Genomic DNA, 16,579 nt, shown 5'->3' on the forward strand with positions numbered 1-16,579 from the left:
AGCAACAAATAGAACCAAGTTCTATTAGCGCCTGGCTACGCAGACGCTCATTGACGAGCGCGAGCAAGTTGGTGGCAATGATTGAATAACATGTATGTGTAACTGTATTTTGCAAAGCTCTGGTCTGGGCCTGTTGCACAAACTAGGATAAGGGATTAAGCCAGGATATCTTGGTGATCCTGGCTCAATTGATCCGTAATCGGTTGCACTAAAGATGGTAGGGGGAGGGATATGTTATGGTAAATTACCATGGAGATTATTCTGTGGAGCTAGCCTGCTCCAGACCAGGCTAAATTCCAGGATCTATTTATCAGCCCTAATGTCATCAGCAGCACCACAAATGAAACCAATAGTTACACTGCCACTATACATTGATCACATATAACTAGACCCACGTTATTAAAACGTTGTGATCAATAATTTCAAGATTTTGGATAAAAAATGATTTTTAGATGATGTTCGCATTAGATAATTTACAGTTTCCATAGACTATAAGGCTATATAAAAATGATAGAATATTAGGGCCACAAGAGGAAAAAACCAAGTCATAATATTGTAACCAGTTGTTATAAAGGAAGGACAGTTGTTAAAATGACAGATTGTGGGCATTTCGTGAAATTGTACTTCAGTATGGTTTCATAAACAAAGACATGCTGATGTGCAGAATATTAAGTATCACATTGTCATAAGTATCAAACTGTAAAACAATATGTATTTTCTGCAGAAAGAACCAGCCTCATAAATGTATGACTTTATCCTTTTTCTTCAGTGTGGCCCTAGTACTCTGTCATATAAACAAATACACATTCCATATGATATATAAACACAATGTGTAACATTATGTTCCTTTATTGAATAAGGACAAAACAAAGCAGGTAAACCATCCGCTCCTTTCGAAACTGATCACAGTGACTCTACAGATGGAAAGCACAGAATCCAAGCATATTATACAAATGATACATACACATTCAAAGGTCTGTATATAACACACCCTGCATGTCTGCACACTAAAATAAATGCAGGACAAATCCATACACATCAACTGAACAGACAAATGAATGGATGCAGTAGCCTCCCTGCAGCCTTGTATTACACCAGTATACCGCACAAACATCATAAGAGGCCAAATTCGTCAAAAACGAACCCAAAAACCCAAATTCCTCTGCCACCGCAGGACATATTTAACCAAAATTGAAAGCACACATACTAACTAAAATAATTCAACACATATTGGTCCCTCAGCAGCCGCCACTGTCGTCATCAGGGAAGATTGCCGGATTGTCCAGTCCATGGCTGGTGGCACTCTGGGGGCCCTCTCCTTCCTCAGGCAGGCCACATTGTGGAGGACAGCACAAGCCACAGTAATATCACATGCCCTAACAGGGCTGACCCTTAATTTGTGAAGGCAGTGAAAGCGTGCCTTCAGGAGGCAAAGGTCATTTCAACTCTGGCCCTGTCCTGGCATGGGCATGGTTGTAGGCCTGCTGTGCTTCCTGGGGGTCTGTGAAAGGTGTCAGGAGAAAAGGCTGGGCCATACCCCTGTCTCCCAGCAACACACCAGAGAATTCACCTGTCAACACAAAATTTCATCATTACTACCTCATAAACACAGTGATATTCTGACACAGCCATGATGGTTATAAATAGGGTTGTGTGGCTTACCTTGTGATAGGCACTGATAGATTTCAGAGGCCCGAAAGATTCTGGAGTCATGGACTGAGCCAGGCCATTTTGCCACAACATTGCTGATCACACAGTCAGCATTGCAGACCATCTGAAATCATAAGATGAGGAATATTACACCAATCAATGCACATCACTGGCAATGCAGAGTGTTCGTCAATGGACAATATCAAAAAGTTATGTTCACCTGAACATTAATGCTGTGAAAGGTTTCCTATTCACAAAATCGGCCTCATGGGCACCTGAGGGGGCTTTTATCCTTATGTGTGTGCAGTCCACTGCACCAATGACATTGGGAACTGTCACACAAAGTAATGAGTATCCTACTATGTGTTAACAGTTGTCCTGTAATTTGTAGATCCTCTTACCTGCAATCCTATAGAACTCTCTTTTGATGTCAGAGTCTTCTGTGGCCAGGGAAGGAGATGAAGACATCTGCTAATGCTTTGATAGCCAGACACACACTCCTTATTGTGCGGCAAATTGTGGCCTTGTTCAGCTGTTCTGCATCCCCCACTGAGTACAGGAAGGCTCACTAGCAAAAAAGCGCAAGGCACACAAACCATTTGCTCCACACTCAGTGCATGCTCCGTGCAGTGCGGTGCTTAATCCTGGACCCAGTAGTCTGCATAGATACCTGATGCCATCTGCAGAAAACCTGTATCTTTCATATAGATGGTCATCAGGGAAGGCCAGTGGGTCCAACCGGTCCCTGAAGACCCTTTCTCGCCTGAAGGCTCTCTCAGCACAAGTGCTTCTTCATCCACACATCTCGCACGAATGGGCATGCCATTGTCAGAGCAGAAAGGAACACACAATTTTGGGCCTTCATATAGGCTAGTGGCACACCTGGTGCTGGGGGGTGGGCAAAAGAGGGCGATGCCTTATAACGATGACTTGGTTGTACTGATTGCTGGGAAAATAAAAAAACCTTAGAAAGATGCCACCGTCCTGTGTGCTCACAATAAGAGCTCATATGTCATGGCTCACTTGACTTTACGAGAATATACCTAATTTTTATTTTGAGCTGTGTCATCTTCTTGGAGCTGGGGGAGGAAAGAAAAATAATGATTAATACATTTGTGTTACAGTTAGCATAACAGTGTACATTGAAGGCATATCTCACCTCCCTCTCAAGTTTTTTATTTCAAGGTCCAGTTTCCTAATTGTCCTCTTTTTTATTTCGGACTCCAGTGCAAGATTTTCCATCTTTTTCTTCTTGTACTGAATGTCTATGTCTGCCAGTTCTATTTGACGCCGGAGGTGGTTGCATACAACTTTCTGATAGCTTGTGAGCTCTGTGAACACAATACAATTAGCGCAGCTGGAATTTGGCAGATGTGGTGTCCTTTTATTAATACCACTATGTTGCAGGCTGGTTTTTCCACTGTATAGCATCTGGGTCCTGTAAAAGAAATTAGATTTTTTGATTTTGATGAGGACTCCTCACCATTGTAGAGTAAATAGTACTTCACAGTCTTAACATGATACCTCATGCCTTCTGGAATCCAGAGAGATGGTCTCCTCCTCATCATCGTCTCCATCATGTGCTGTTGCTGCTGCACTGGGGCCTTCACCCTATCACATTTAATCGGATTCATATTGAAGCTAGTAGACAAGACATGCCAGGCCTACAGTATGCCTTGATGGAGTACTCACTGGATCAGCATCGTCTGGTGCTTGTGCTGGTGCTCTAACAGGAACACAGTGCTGCCAGACACTGCAAGGCAATAGGTAAACCAAAGTCAGACAGTCCAAATTGATTCAATATGAATGTGGTTGTATCCCATGTAGAGATGGAAGGACATACCTTGAATGAAGCGGGTGGCATCTTGGGAGGACCTATGCTCGTCTCTTTCCCCCCAGGGATCCCCTCTAAGACGGGCCTGCTTTATTTAGCTCCAAGGCCATGTCCTCTGCTGGGGTAAGGTCAGCCTTTGGTGACCCACCACCCGTGCCTTGTCTGTGGGTATTCTTTTTCACTGCTAAAACAGTACAGACAATGTGTTGAGCAGGCACCTTCTGGGTACAATATATGCTTGTGCTTTGTTAAATATTAGTCAGGGACCATACCATTCTGCAGAAGTTTCTTGTATTTGATTTTGACCTGCTGCCATGTCCGTTTTGGCCCGTTCATGTTTAATCTACCACACACACACACACACACACACACACACACACACACACACATTTAATGGAGTCACACTGCAAAAAATTACTTGGTATTTTTGTCTTGTTTTCAGTAAAAATATCAAAAAATGTATCATAGCTTTATACAGTGTGATGGAGTTACTTTACACAATTTCACTCATATCTGCAGTGCATTTCAATTAAAAATTTAACCGTTTCATAATTACAGTACAACTGCATTTTTGGAGATGTGAATTAAATATTTGAATTGTAATTGTGATGTTCAGCGGAGCGGTGAGTGTGTAATTGTGCACTACTTACGCATTCAGGCGGTCTGCAATACTTTGCACGCCTTTTTTCTCTTTGCTTTATCACTGTGGCGGTGTTGCCTTTCTTCTTAATTATATATTTTACCTCCTCGTATGCCTCCATGAGGATTTGTGCTTCCGACGGGGAAAAGTACGCGGCTCTAGTTGCCATGGTAAATCAGTTAATCTGTGATCTGTGGCGGGGTCTATTTGAGTGAGCCGTGAGCGCGCACCTATCCAGGATTGGTTTCACCTGGCTTAATGAATCCGTGTCTGCTCATCCTGGCTTGGTCTTTGTGCAACCAATTAAGCCTGGACGCACATGTTTTGGCTTCATTGAGCTCAGCTGAGTCATTTATCCCGGATGTCTTAATTCTACTTTTGTGCAACAGGCCCCTGGTCAGCATGTAAGTACACAAAAAACATTTTAAGTGTTTCTAAAAACCCTTTTGGAAAGAATGAATGGAATTACCTTGTTTGACCTCTTGGTTTTATGGGTATTATGACTCTTACTGTGGTACTCTATGGTGACTTTATAACAATGGAAGCCTTAACCAGTCTTCTAAATACGTATCATTACAGATTCAGTGCGGGCAGTGTACAAGCTAAATTCTGCATGGTGAATACAACAGAACATATTAACTTGAATGGCTACAAAGAACATCACAATAAGCCACGCCTCCTCTTCTGATAGGCTGCTGCCACTACAGTGCCCCCCTGCTATGCAATGTGCATGTGTTTGAGTCTTCAAAGCAATTTAGAAACTTTCATTTAATCCAAATAACCACATTGCACCGTCAAATTCATTGTTTTATTCCTGACAAATTGAATAGAATAGGATGAATGAACCAAAACCTATATCAATCAGTAAAAGCGCCTCAGATTAACAACAGCACCATCCCTCTTTTACAGTGTATTGCACTTATGCAAGTATTATGCAAGTAAAGACTCTGATCATGTACAACAGAAAGTTTAAGTTGACTACAATAGACAACACTAATTGGAATGAAATTCACTCTGACTGGTAGGCAAAAAGAACAACCTGAAAGCCACGCCCTCAATAAGCCACACCTCCAACTTTTCTGATAGGCTGTTGCCGCTGCATTGCCCCCACCGCTATTCAAGGCGCATGCACGTGTTGAAAGCAATTTAGAAACGTTCATTCATTTTAAAAAATCACATTGATCTGTCAAATTTGTTACTTGATTTCAGACAAATGTAATATAATAACAAACCAAAGCGTAATTTTCAAATGATTCCAATCAGTAAAAGCACTTCGAATATACAACAGCGTCGTTCCACTTTTTACAGCGAATTATAAATTAGAACTACATATTTTTATGGGCCTTTTCATTGAGTATTGACCTTTTAGAATGATGGAGGTTCTTGACAACTGTAATAAGACCTAGATGCATGGAAATGCTCGACAGAAGCCTAGACATTTTGCTAGATGAAACCGCCTTGTGGGAGAAAAAAGTCTGCCATTACAAGTTGTATAAACCTTACTTGAAAATATACACAGGAAAATTATCCAAATGATACACAGATGCTATTTGAATAATTACAACCTTTCCCAACTCTATGAATCTACTGCCCTCTGGTGAAATTGATCCACAATCACAATCTCACCTGATTGGATACTGTACTCATATCTTTATTTATGACTGCATGAGGAAAGGCCCAATGATTCCCTTTGATGTAAAAAAGCACAAGTATACACATTACATTTACATAGTTATCTAATTATCTAAAGGTAAAACAAGAATACACACTAAACATTATTACAATCAACATACAATATGTTGAGGATGGAATAACCACAATAGTCATATCCACCCGGGCTATTTCTTAGATTTTAAATTAAAAAGTTTCACCCAAGTTTTATATTTACAGATATCATTCACTACACATCATATTCATCAGGCTAGTAGTCTCGCGTTGCTATCCTTCCAAATCTCATTCGTCATGGGAGGAAGTCTGAGAGCTGAGACTATCATCAGATATATTTTGTTTGTCAGTAGTACATCATTTAGACCACTAGATGGACGGCTTCTACAAGACTTAGAAGCACAAGACTAGGAAAAAAACTGCAGCCTCAGTGGCAGGATCACACACACTGGCGGACTTACCATTAGGCAGAAGAGGCAATTGCCTCAGTAATCACATAATCAAGGGGCTTTGTGAGCTGGGCATAATAAAGGTTAATATATGTAATGCATCAACAACATTTAACCCAGCAGAATGGTAAGTGTTGCTCCTCACATCACGCCCCCTCTAATGAATACATGTGTTTGCCAATAACAAAATCCTCAGGAGTGTTATACCATTCATCCTCCTTACCCTGTCAATCAAAAGGCCTAACATTAGCAATATTGTAATTTTGCTTCCTTTATTTATTTATTTGCTTCTAGAATAAATATTTTGTCATTGTCCTAAGGGAATTGATTGGGCATGCATTTTTTAATTAGCACTCCCAAGCAGACAATTAAATGTCGTTGTGTCCAACGGGAATTTGTGTGTCACTCCTAAAAAGTATTCTGTGGTCTCATGTGATGGAAGACCAATGGTGGCTGGCATCATTATGCCTGATTATGACGGAAAATATACACTGCACTTAATTGCTATGGCGTTTTTGTCAATTCGGTTGGATTGGGCAGTCCACGATTGTCCACCCAGCAAAACAAACTTAAGTGCACAATCAATTTAATTATGCTGGGTATGTGTTTGCAGATAACTTTTAAACTAGTAAAAATGTACATCTCAAGGATATCATGCTACTATATGTGTTAATGCATTTTTGTAATACGGGTGTTTGAATTGATTTTCAAATTTACATAGCTGATTTTATGTTTATATTGCTGAGCATACAAACATTAAGAACACCTGCTCTTTCCATGACAAATACTGACCAGGTGAAAGCTATGATTCCTAATTGATGTCACTTTTTAAATCCACTTTAATCAGTGTAGATGAAGGGGAGCAGACAGGTTAAGACATTTTTTTTAAGCCTTGAGACAGTTGAGACATGGATTGTGTATGTGCGCCATTCAGAGGGTAAATGAGCAAGACAAAAGATTGAAGTGCCTTTGAACAGGGTATGGTAGTACGTGCAAGGTGCACTGGTTTGTGTCATGAACTGCAACGCTGCTGGGTTTTTCACACTCAACAGTTTCCTGTGTCTTTCAAGAATGGTCCACCACCCAAAGGACATCCAACCAACTTGACACAACTGTGGGAAGCATTGGAGTAAACATGGGCCCTGTGCATCCCTGTGGAATGCTTTCGACACCTTGTAGAGTCCATACCGCAACAGATTGAGGCTATTCTGAGGGGAAAAGGAGGTGTGGGGTGCAACTAAATATTAGGAAAGTGTTTAAGCAATCCCATTTCTAGTAGTAGTACAAGTACATTTATCTTAGTCAGGATTACTTATTTTAAGCACTATGCTATTTTTCTGTAAATTCCTGGGAATATTGCCTTATTTCAAGACGATTGCAATAGCATTGGATTCTAAATTTAAGCAAATGTTCCTACATATTGAGAAAATAATGTAATATTAATATCCAGACAAATGTACTTGTTTTTAGTGTAGCTGTACTGGTTTTAAGATACTACTACTAGAAATGAGATTGGCCTGCTTAAAGAAAGAATGAATCTAATTCCTTTTCACTTCTTTATTGAGGACTCGGTATATCCAAAGGCTGATATGGGCAGAGCAAAGGATGCAAAAACAACAACAAAGGCCATTGGTGGTCAAGGTGAAAATGTAAGATCAATGGGAAGATAACAAACATAACAGTGCTTTAAACCTTCTTATAATAAACAACAAACGCCCTACCCTACCTATTTATTAAAGGTTATCGTATCGGTTCTCGGATGGGCCAATACACCCAGTTCTGTTATCGGGACCGGAAATTAAAAAATTGTATTGTGCAACCCTAGTCAGTAATGAACTTTTTCCACTCTGCCATATTCTTTTTATATGAAGAAGTCATGTCCCGGTCGTGGATGGCGTCCGAGAGGACTTCTGTCTGCAGCACAGAGAGGAGTGTCGCAATGCACTTGGGATATGTGAGGTAAAGGCATAATAACACGCCATGAGATACGTCACGCGTGCATAGATGTACTCTTTTGGGAAGGTCACCACAGGCAATGGCCAGTACGCAGTTGGTTTCGCAGACAATCACGGCAGGGCTGAAGAGTGGTCTCGCCTGAAGACATTGTTGGGGTCTTCTGCAGACTGACACAAACACAAAGATAAAAACAAATATGACCACAAAGACAATTCACACTCTTTGTATGTTATGGTTAAGTAATGAAAATTCTAATACATGCACACATTTCTTACCTCAAGGATGTGAAGCATAGCCTCACTTGCATGAACTTCTTCGGTGGAGCCACAGGTTATGGGAACATATCTGGTAAAGCCTTCATCATGGCGATTGAGTGCTTCGCTGTTAAAAATGAAAATAGTTTCATTTGATTTACTGCAGCCAGTTATTTAACACCAGACCGAATCTCAAATGAGATACGGTGTGGGAACTGAGCAGCGTGAGAAGCCATAGCAGGGAAGGGGGTAAACTACTTTGGGCAAATGTAAAACAGTGAGCTCGCAAGAATTCGGTCTGGTAGTAACCAGGCTAACGCTTCCTACGCCTCCAACTAGATAGACAGACAGTCTTACATATGTCAGAGGAGACTCATCTATTTGATCTATATCTCACCTGAGCTGACTGGAGATTGTGGCAGAAGCCTATATTAGGTGGATGTATTGCAAGAGCCCGTAGCATCAGTACTTGGGAGAGAGATCCCCCTGGGGTACTTTATATATATATATTTTTTTTAATTGATGATCTTCATCAGATGACACTCATAGGACTTCATGTTACACAATACATGTATGTTTTGTTCGGTAAAGTTCATATTTATATCCAAAAATCTGAGTTTACATTGGCACGTTACATTCAGTAGTTCCAAAACATCCGGTGATTTTGCAGAGAGCCACATCAATTTACAGAAATACTCATTATAAATGTTGATGAAAATACAAGTGTTATGCATGGAACTTTAGATRCACTTCTCCTTAATGCAACCGCTGTGTCAGATTTCAAAAAAGCTTTACGGAAAAGCAAACCATGCAATAATCTGAGTACGGCGCTCAGAACCCATACAAGACAAAAAAATATTCGCCATATTGTGCAGTCAACAGAAGTCAGAAATAACATTATAAACATTCCCTTACCTTTGATGATTTATCAGAATGCACTCCCAGGAATCCCAGTTCCACAATAAATGTTTGTTTTGTTCGATAATGTCCATCATTTATGTCCAAATTCCTCCTTGTTGTTCTAGCGTTCAGTACACTTTCCAAACTTTCCAAAATATATATTACAGTCCGTAGAAACATGACAAACGAAGTATTGAATCAATCTTTAGGATGTTTTTAGCATAATTCTTTAATAATGTTCCAACCGGAGAATTCCTTTGTCTTCAGAAGTGCGATGGAACAGAGCTCGCTCTCACATGAACGCGCATGGTCAGCGCATGTTCAGCTCATGGTAGACCTTACTCAATCCCCTCTCATTCGGCCCCACTTCACAGTAGAAGCATCAGGCTCTAAAGACTGTTGATCTCAGATTTCCCACTTCCTGGTTGGATTTTTTCTCAGGTTTTTGCCTGCCATATGAGTTCTGTTAAACTCACATACATCATTCAAACAGTTTTAGAAACATCAGAGTGTTTTCTATCCAAATCTACTAATAATATGCATATTCTAGCATTTATGGCTGAGTAGAAGGCAGTTTACTCTGGGCACGCTTTTCATCCGGATGTGAAAATACTGCCCCCTACCCCAAAGAAGTTTTAACCAGGCTAAAGAAGCATATGCCTACTTAAAATGAATACATTTGCTTACATGATCCAGTTCTCTGAAGCAGGGATACGCTTGAAGTATCTTGGTAGGCCTGTCCTGCTCCTTAGTAGGATCAGAGTCGATGAAGGCCCGTCTTGCTTGGAATTCAAGGTCCAGGAGCTGGGAAACATCCTTCTGGTTGGGTCTGGACTTGGTTTTATACATCTCCTGTAGTTTTATAATGTCTCGCCTGGTTCTGTAGGCTCTCAGTAGTTTCTGATGCCAGAAAACATACCAAACCCGACCAAAAATGTAGACTGAAATGAAGACCAGTGATTTCGCTGGTACTACCCCCCCAAACCTCTCATTCCACAGGAAATATTAAATAAATATTCACTTTGTTTCTAGTCCCTCATTTAGAGTAGTAGTAGAAGTTGCATTTATACGGAAACACTATCCACTATTTCAATGTGTGTACTTACCACCCAACTGTTCAACCTCTGGGGTGCTGCATCTAGATTGTGGGGGTCTCTCCAAGATCAGGGTTGAGGAGGTGGATTCATCAGTCTCATCAATGGACATCTCCTGGCTGCTCTGAAATCTAAGGCTTCGTGGCCTCTTTCTTGAAGAGGTCGCTCCTGCTTCTTTTTGGGGGTTGTCACATTCTGAATCCTTTTCAAACGCTGCTTCTTCACAGATTCCTAACAAACAACAAATTGTTTGTGTTATAAATCACATTAAACAAAATCTAATCCAGAAATGAAACGATACAAGCAGACACGTTACCCTGATTGATCTGGATGAAGCACATCCCTCTTATTTTGAGTGTCAGATGTTTGCACTTTGGCTGCCAGGTATCCAACAGTGCTGCGTTTGAAAACATTTGTTGAATACCTGAGTAGTGACTTACCCACTCAGCTCCACTGGTTGTAGATCTGTCCCACAGCATTGGGTAGTACTCTATGAGACGCTTCGCCATTACAGTGAGTTCACGGCTGCATGGATACTGGAAGTCATCCCCTGCTGCTCTCTTAATGGAAATCATGTTTGTTATTGTATTCCTGATTAGTCGACAGTGAAGATCTTTGGAAAGGATATAGTCCCCTTGTCCAGCACGCTATTTTTCAAAAAGGTGCTTCTTGATTGCTCCAACTCTGTCTCTGTGTATAAGACATACTGTGGGCTGACAAGCTGCACGGTTCTGGTGGCACCATGTTGGTCTCTTGGGTTTGGAGAGGGGTGGGGGGATAGAGGGGACAGGAGGGTGGAGGAAGGGAGGGGGGGGGGGGGGGGGGTGAGAGGAAGGGGTGGGAGTGGGGCTGAAATCACAGGTCCCAGAGGTGCCTGGCCTGCACAGGTCTGATTCTTGACCCTGTATATACATTTATTCAATGGTAATTATAAATAAAAAACAACACCACACTGTAACAACAACCTAAAAGGAAACACCAAAACAACTACATCTTTAGATACATGTATTGTAATGATGGCCAGGAAATTCTACTTTGATAACAGGAAACACTGTCTGCATGGTTAGATTAAATGTCTCCCAAATGTCAAAATCTAACATTACCTCGTTTTCACCATGAGAAAATCTCCAAATGGTTCTCCTTCTGAAGAAGTGCTCTGGCCCGGGAAAAAGATCACGTAAATCCTCCTTAGAGAGGCTGGGCAGCATGTCTGTGCTTATATTAGCAGCTGATAAACACATTTAACCACATGGTAAAGAGTTAAGTAATTGGCAACTAAATCATAGTTTATAGACGCAAAGTGTCAGGTATATATAGGTTATGAGACATTAGCATACTGTCTTCCCTTTCCAGTTATTGCAGGAATAATTTACCAAGCTAGCTAATGTTAGCTAACAAAATTAGACTACCAGTAACGGAAACTCACCCCATTCCGTACAAATGTGCATAACCGCGACATTCAAACGAGGCTGCAATGAAAACGAATGGGACTGTAGTGACTGTGTTGGTATCAAAATCCGGGGTGTGAACTAAGTTTCGATTCAGCGTTGATTGACATGGTAATGGACTAACAGAATTGGAGAAAAGATGAAAAAACGGACCCCTCTGACGCTGTACGTTACATCGTGACGTGTCACATCGTGACGTGTCACATCGTGACGTGTCACTACGTAACGTACAGCGCTCATTTGCAACTAATTTTGTGCCGTACAGCCTCTTTCCACCAGGGGTAGCCCTTCTCTCACAGATTAAAATCATACTTAACCATATACACTTGTAAGAAAACTTCATGATTTTTGTCTAAATTAATATAATTATTGCTAATATTAAACTAATATTTCATGACTAGGGTGCCAATTGCATTTTTTTTGCTCGTCAATGCTGCGAGCCATCATGACACTCAAAAGCCGGAACAGCTGCAGTTGTGAGGCTAACGTTAGCGCAGCCCTAAACCCCTCTTCAAATTCGACACAAACCTTCAAACAGGTATGTGATGAGACATTACATAAACTCTTTACGTTTTATTTACATTTTAAAGTTGATTAGTTGGACAAATCGGGTGAAAAAAACTGTTTTCTTCACCCAACATATTTCCCCCTTTCAAGATCACCTCGTAGCCTTCGCTCCCCTCCCGCCATTTTTAAAAAGACCCGACGGAGCTCATTGTCTTGTTGAATTATGCAGAGATCGGCATCATGAGGGTCTCATTAATTTTGTTGGTAAGGAGAGAAATTGTGCTTTACATTGGTATTGATATTACAGTTGATCTGGAAGTATTACGTTTTTTGGGAGCAAAAATAAGGTCAATTGTACGGACCAAGGCGATGTACAAAAGTGAGTGAGTTTACGTTATCATTGTCGTCAATTACTTTAAACCAAAAGATAGTTTCATTAGCTTGCACTAACGTTATCGCTAAATTGTCTTGCATATTGAAAATCTTAGTTGGTTAATCTTTGCTTGCCTAGCTAAGATTGTAGACAATGACTGACACCATCGATAATTTAGCTTCGTCGTCTTTGGTGCCCTTTCTATTCATTTTCTATTGTCAATAGAAAGGGCGCCAAAGACGGCGAAGCTAAATAATCGACGGTGTCAGTCATTAGGGCACATTTACACCTCATTAACACTATTTCTGGCAATAAAGCACTCTCAATCTAACCAAAGTTCAATTTTTTCAACGAATGGCTGTTCGTGCAGTTATTAACTGCTAACAGTCAACGTTACCTAGTTAAAATTAGCATGCTAACTTGGTTTGCCAACTTTCCAATTCAAATGAACGTTAGCTAACGTTAGCTTGCTAAGTAGAAAGGTAGACGGTATAAACAAATGAATATTACCTTTTAATACTGCGGTTGATATATGATCCATGCCTGGATATGTGTCATCCATTCCATCTTCATTCATTCATGTTGTTGTTAGATGACTCAAAGATTTGGTCCGTCTTTGATTTTTTAGTTATAGGCTTCCCTTATGTAGCTAGATAATGTGATGAAGGTTCGTCAGTTAAGCAATATCACACGAGAGGGAGTGCTGAATATCAGCACACCTGTGATTCGGTCATAGGTGCGAGGCCGCAGGCCAAAGATAATAATATTCAGTATAACAGCACGACCTCGAGTGTGATATTGCTTTTATACAACAGTTCTACAAGCGCAATTTATTAGTTAACAGTAATAAGCGACAACAGATTATGATTTGTTTATTTATTTAATAATTTAATCATCATCATCATAGTTTCCCAACTGGTCTGGGACTGCCAAGCACCACATATACATTTTCCTACACACTAGCTTGCTACTGCTACTTTGTGTAGGTCTACACGTTACCGTCCTCTCCTGACGACCATTCATAATGTTATTTGTGGAAATATGTTCATCTTTGCGATGCGAAGTTTGTTACAATTTAAGATAGATAACGATCGTTAATGTATTTAACGGTTATTAGAACACCTGTACAGCAGAGTGATACATGTATAGTTAAAAGTCCCAGTCCTGCTGTACTCTACTCCAATCAAATTACTTGGTCGTATTATAAATACTTGTGAACGTCGTTTTTTCCCCCCTTTTCATCGAAAGCAGTGGGAACGTTTTACTTGCGTTTGCTTTTAGTAACGTTCAAGATGCTTTGGCGGTGCGTTATCTGCTGCGTTTTTATTACTTTTTCATTGAAACTGTTATTTAGCCATATCAATAGATTGCACAGTCACAGCCCTGATTTCTGGTTGCTCTGTGGTATTGACGGATGCACTGAGGAATATAGAGTGTAGAATTCCTTCTATCATCATGTAAAGAGAAACCACCTTCAATAACTATTTGATTGCACCAGACCAGATGAACAGCCATCGGAGGAAAGCCAAGTACCACCGGAACAAGTAAGTAGCTAGCTAGGATTGTTTTTGGTAAGATATTTGAATGAACGGACGATACACGGACCAAAGTCATACTGTCCATAGGATATTTGCTTTTAGCTATATTAATGTGAAAATACTCATTGATAAATAGGAAAAAAACACTTAAATAGCTCTATTGGTGAAACTAAATACAATTTCAAATAATAATCTCTATCTTTGATGTGTGGTACACAGGACAACATTCAACCCGATCAGCTTCTAGCTAACTCCAGCATCACTGATCAGCAACTCCATACATCTGACTCAGATGAAGGGCAAAGGGGCATTGACCAACGTGGAGCTGTCACAGTGCAACAAGTAATTTACTCGGTTGGTGGCAATCTACTGAAATGTACCATATTTTTTTAAGTACTTAGATTTACTAATAGCATTCATAGTCAGTCTTCGCAACCACTTCTCCTGTCACAAACATTATACTTGTCATGAACTAGTAATGTCCAGCCTCAGGATACTACATTCAATGTCAAAACAATTTTAGGATCTGACAACACATGCCACTGCTTTCATGATAAATGCCAGAGCCAAGCATCGTCTCTCACAGGTAAGATTATTTTTCTGAACAGTGCACAGTATTTGGTTTGTTACATTATGCAGAGCATTTTGTAGTGGTTCAGTGATGGTTGAGTTCATTCTCAGTGCTAGGTTGTCCACCTTAATATTGTTGATCCCTTATGTCCTTGTGTTAATGAATATGTCATAAGCAAATCTGAATATCATAGGTATACATGTGTGTTCCAACCTCCATGATTGATTCTCTCTCTCTCGCTCTCTCTCTCTCATTTTCAGAAAGGCGTGAATGACATTGTTGCGGGGGTACAGCAGTATCAATCATCACTATTGGACAACCTCAGGAAGCAGATGGAGGCAGTGCTAAAGAAGCATTCAGGAAGCACATCAGGTCAACTTGACAAAGATGCAATGGATATATTTGACAATTTCATTGACCCTTTTGTGGGCGTTGCAGCAACATTTCGACAGGACAGTGTTATTAAGAAGCAGTTTAGCTGTTTGGACGCAGAGGAAATTCCAATTGCTCGAACCATATGCAGGATGAAATGTGGAGGATCAAAAGACATTTTCATCAAAGACTAATTATTTTATTATGTACCATTAGTCAAAAGTCTAGAACAGTTCTTATCACACCCAAGGATATGGTCTGTGGTTGAAAAGGGACCCCAGATGAGCAAGTTTTTTTCATGACATTGTTGATGGTGGTCTTCTAAAATCACATCCCTTATTTTCAGAGAAACCAAATGCATTGCAGATTGTTCTGTACACGGATGAAATAGAAATCTGTAATCCACTAGGATCCTTTGCATAAAAAACAAGTTGTTAATGGTGTACTACACCCTAGGAAATATAAATCCAAAATACAGGTCTAAACTGGCTGCTATCAGGCTACTTGCCATGGCTAGATCAGCAGACCTCCGCCAATCTGGTGTAGATGTAATATTGAATAGAATCAAGGAAGACATGGATGCATTGTACAGTGGGGTTAAAATGCTTATTATTAACGGAGAGAACACGATATATGGTGCCATGGTCTCTCTCTGTGGAGACACCCTGGCACAACATGAACTAGCAGGGTACAAAGAGGGTGTGGGCTTTGCCTACAGTAAGTGCAGACACAGTGTTCTTTTGAGGACATGCAGTCACACTTCAATGAGGATGCATATACTAAAAGGACATTGGAGAAGCATGTCAGACAATGTGATGAAATAGAAAAGGCACAGACTGACTTGCTTCGCAACAGCCTGAAAACAACATGGGATCAATAGAAGGAGCAAGATAGCTGAATTCCCAGCCTTTGATATCATACAACAAACTCCACAAGACATTATGCATGTAATTCTGGAGGGCATAGCCTCATTGGAAATCAAATGTGTTTTGAATCATCTTGTTGTGTCAGGACAGATTGATTTGGACTCAGTGAATTCTGCTGTTTTTGGTTTTATTCCCCTCTAGATGTTAGAGATCGGCCATCCCCAATTTCCGTTAATACATTCACATCAAGTGATGGTAAACTAAATTAGTAATCTGGGCAAATGCTTGTCCTGCTAAGGATATTGCCATTTGTTTTGGAGAGTTTGGTAGTCAATGCATATATACGACTAATAATTGAGCTAATAGAGATTGTATAGATAGTATTTGCACCTGTTCTTTCCATTGTGACTGTTTCTAGGTTGAAGTTACTCATTGAAATTAATTTGAAGCATTGGAAGGAGC

At 40.4% G+C, this 16,579-nt stretch overlaps 3 long non-coding RNA genes across 3 annotated transcripts; 1 reads left to right on the forward strand and 2 right to left on the reverse strand.

Moving 5' to 3' along the window:
* Nucleotides 1-2,527: 2,527 nt before the first annotated feature.
* Nucleotides 2,528-2,956, reverse strand: LOC139028629 (uncharacterized). Its single transcript, XR_011480827.1, has 3 exons — nucleotides 2,810-2,956; nucleotides 2,694-2,729; nucleotides 2,528-2,596 (listed from the first exon to the last, which is right to left on the reverse strand). It is a non-coding gene; the product is annotated as an uncharacterized lncRNA (long non-coding RNA).
* A 98-nt stretch (nucleotides 2,957-3,054) lies between these two features.
* On the reverse strand, nucleotides 3,055-3,513 carry LOC139028631 (uncharacterized). Its single transcript, XR_011480829.1, has 3 exons — nucleotides 3,343-3,513; nucleotides 3,175-3,261; nucleotides 3,055-3,088 (listed from the first exon to the last, which is right to left on the reverse strand). It is a non-coding gene; the product is annotated as an uncharacterized lncRNA (long non-coding RNA).
* A 10,503-nt stretch (nucleotides 3,514-14,016) lies between these two features.
* Nucleotides 14,017-15,748, forward strand: LOC139028630 (uncharacterized). Its single transcript, XR_011480828.1, has 4 exons — nucleotides 14,017-14,314; nucleotides 14,528-14,650; nucleotides 14,832-14,894; nucleotides 15,140-15,748. It is a non-coding gene; the product is annotated as an uncharacterized lncRNA (long non-coding RNA).
* The last annotated feature ends 831 nt before the right edge of the window (nucleotides 15,749-16,579 follow it).

This window comes from Salvelinus sp. IW2-2015, linkage group LG14 (genome assembly GCF_002910315.2).
Source record: "Salvelinus sp. IW2-2015 linkage group LG14, ASM291031v2, whole genome shotgun sequence".
In the NCBI taxonomy this organism is placed as follows: Eukaryota; Metazoa; Chordata; class Actinopteri; order Salmoniformes; family Salmonidae; genus Salvelinus; species Salvelinus sp. IW2-2015.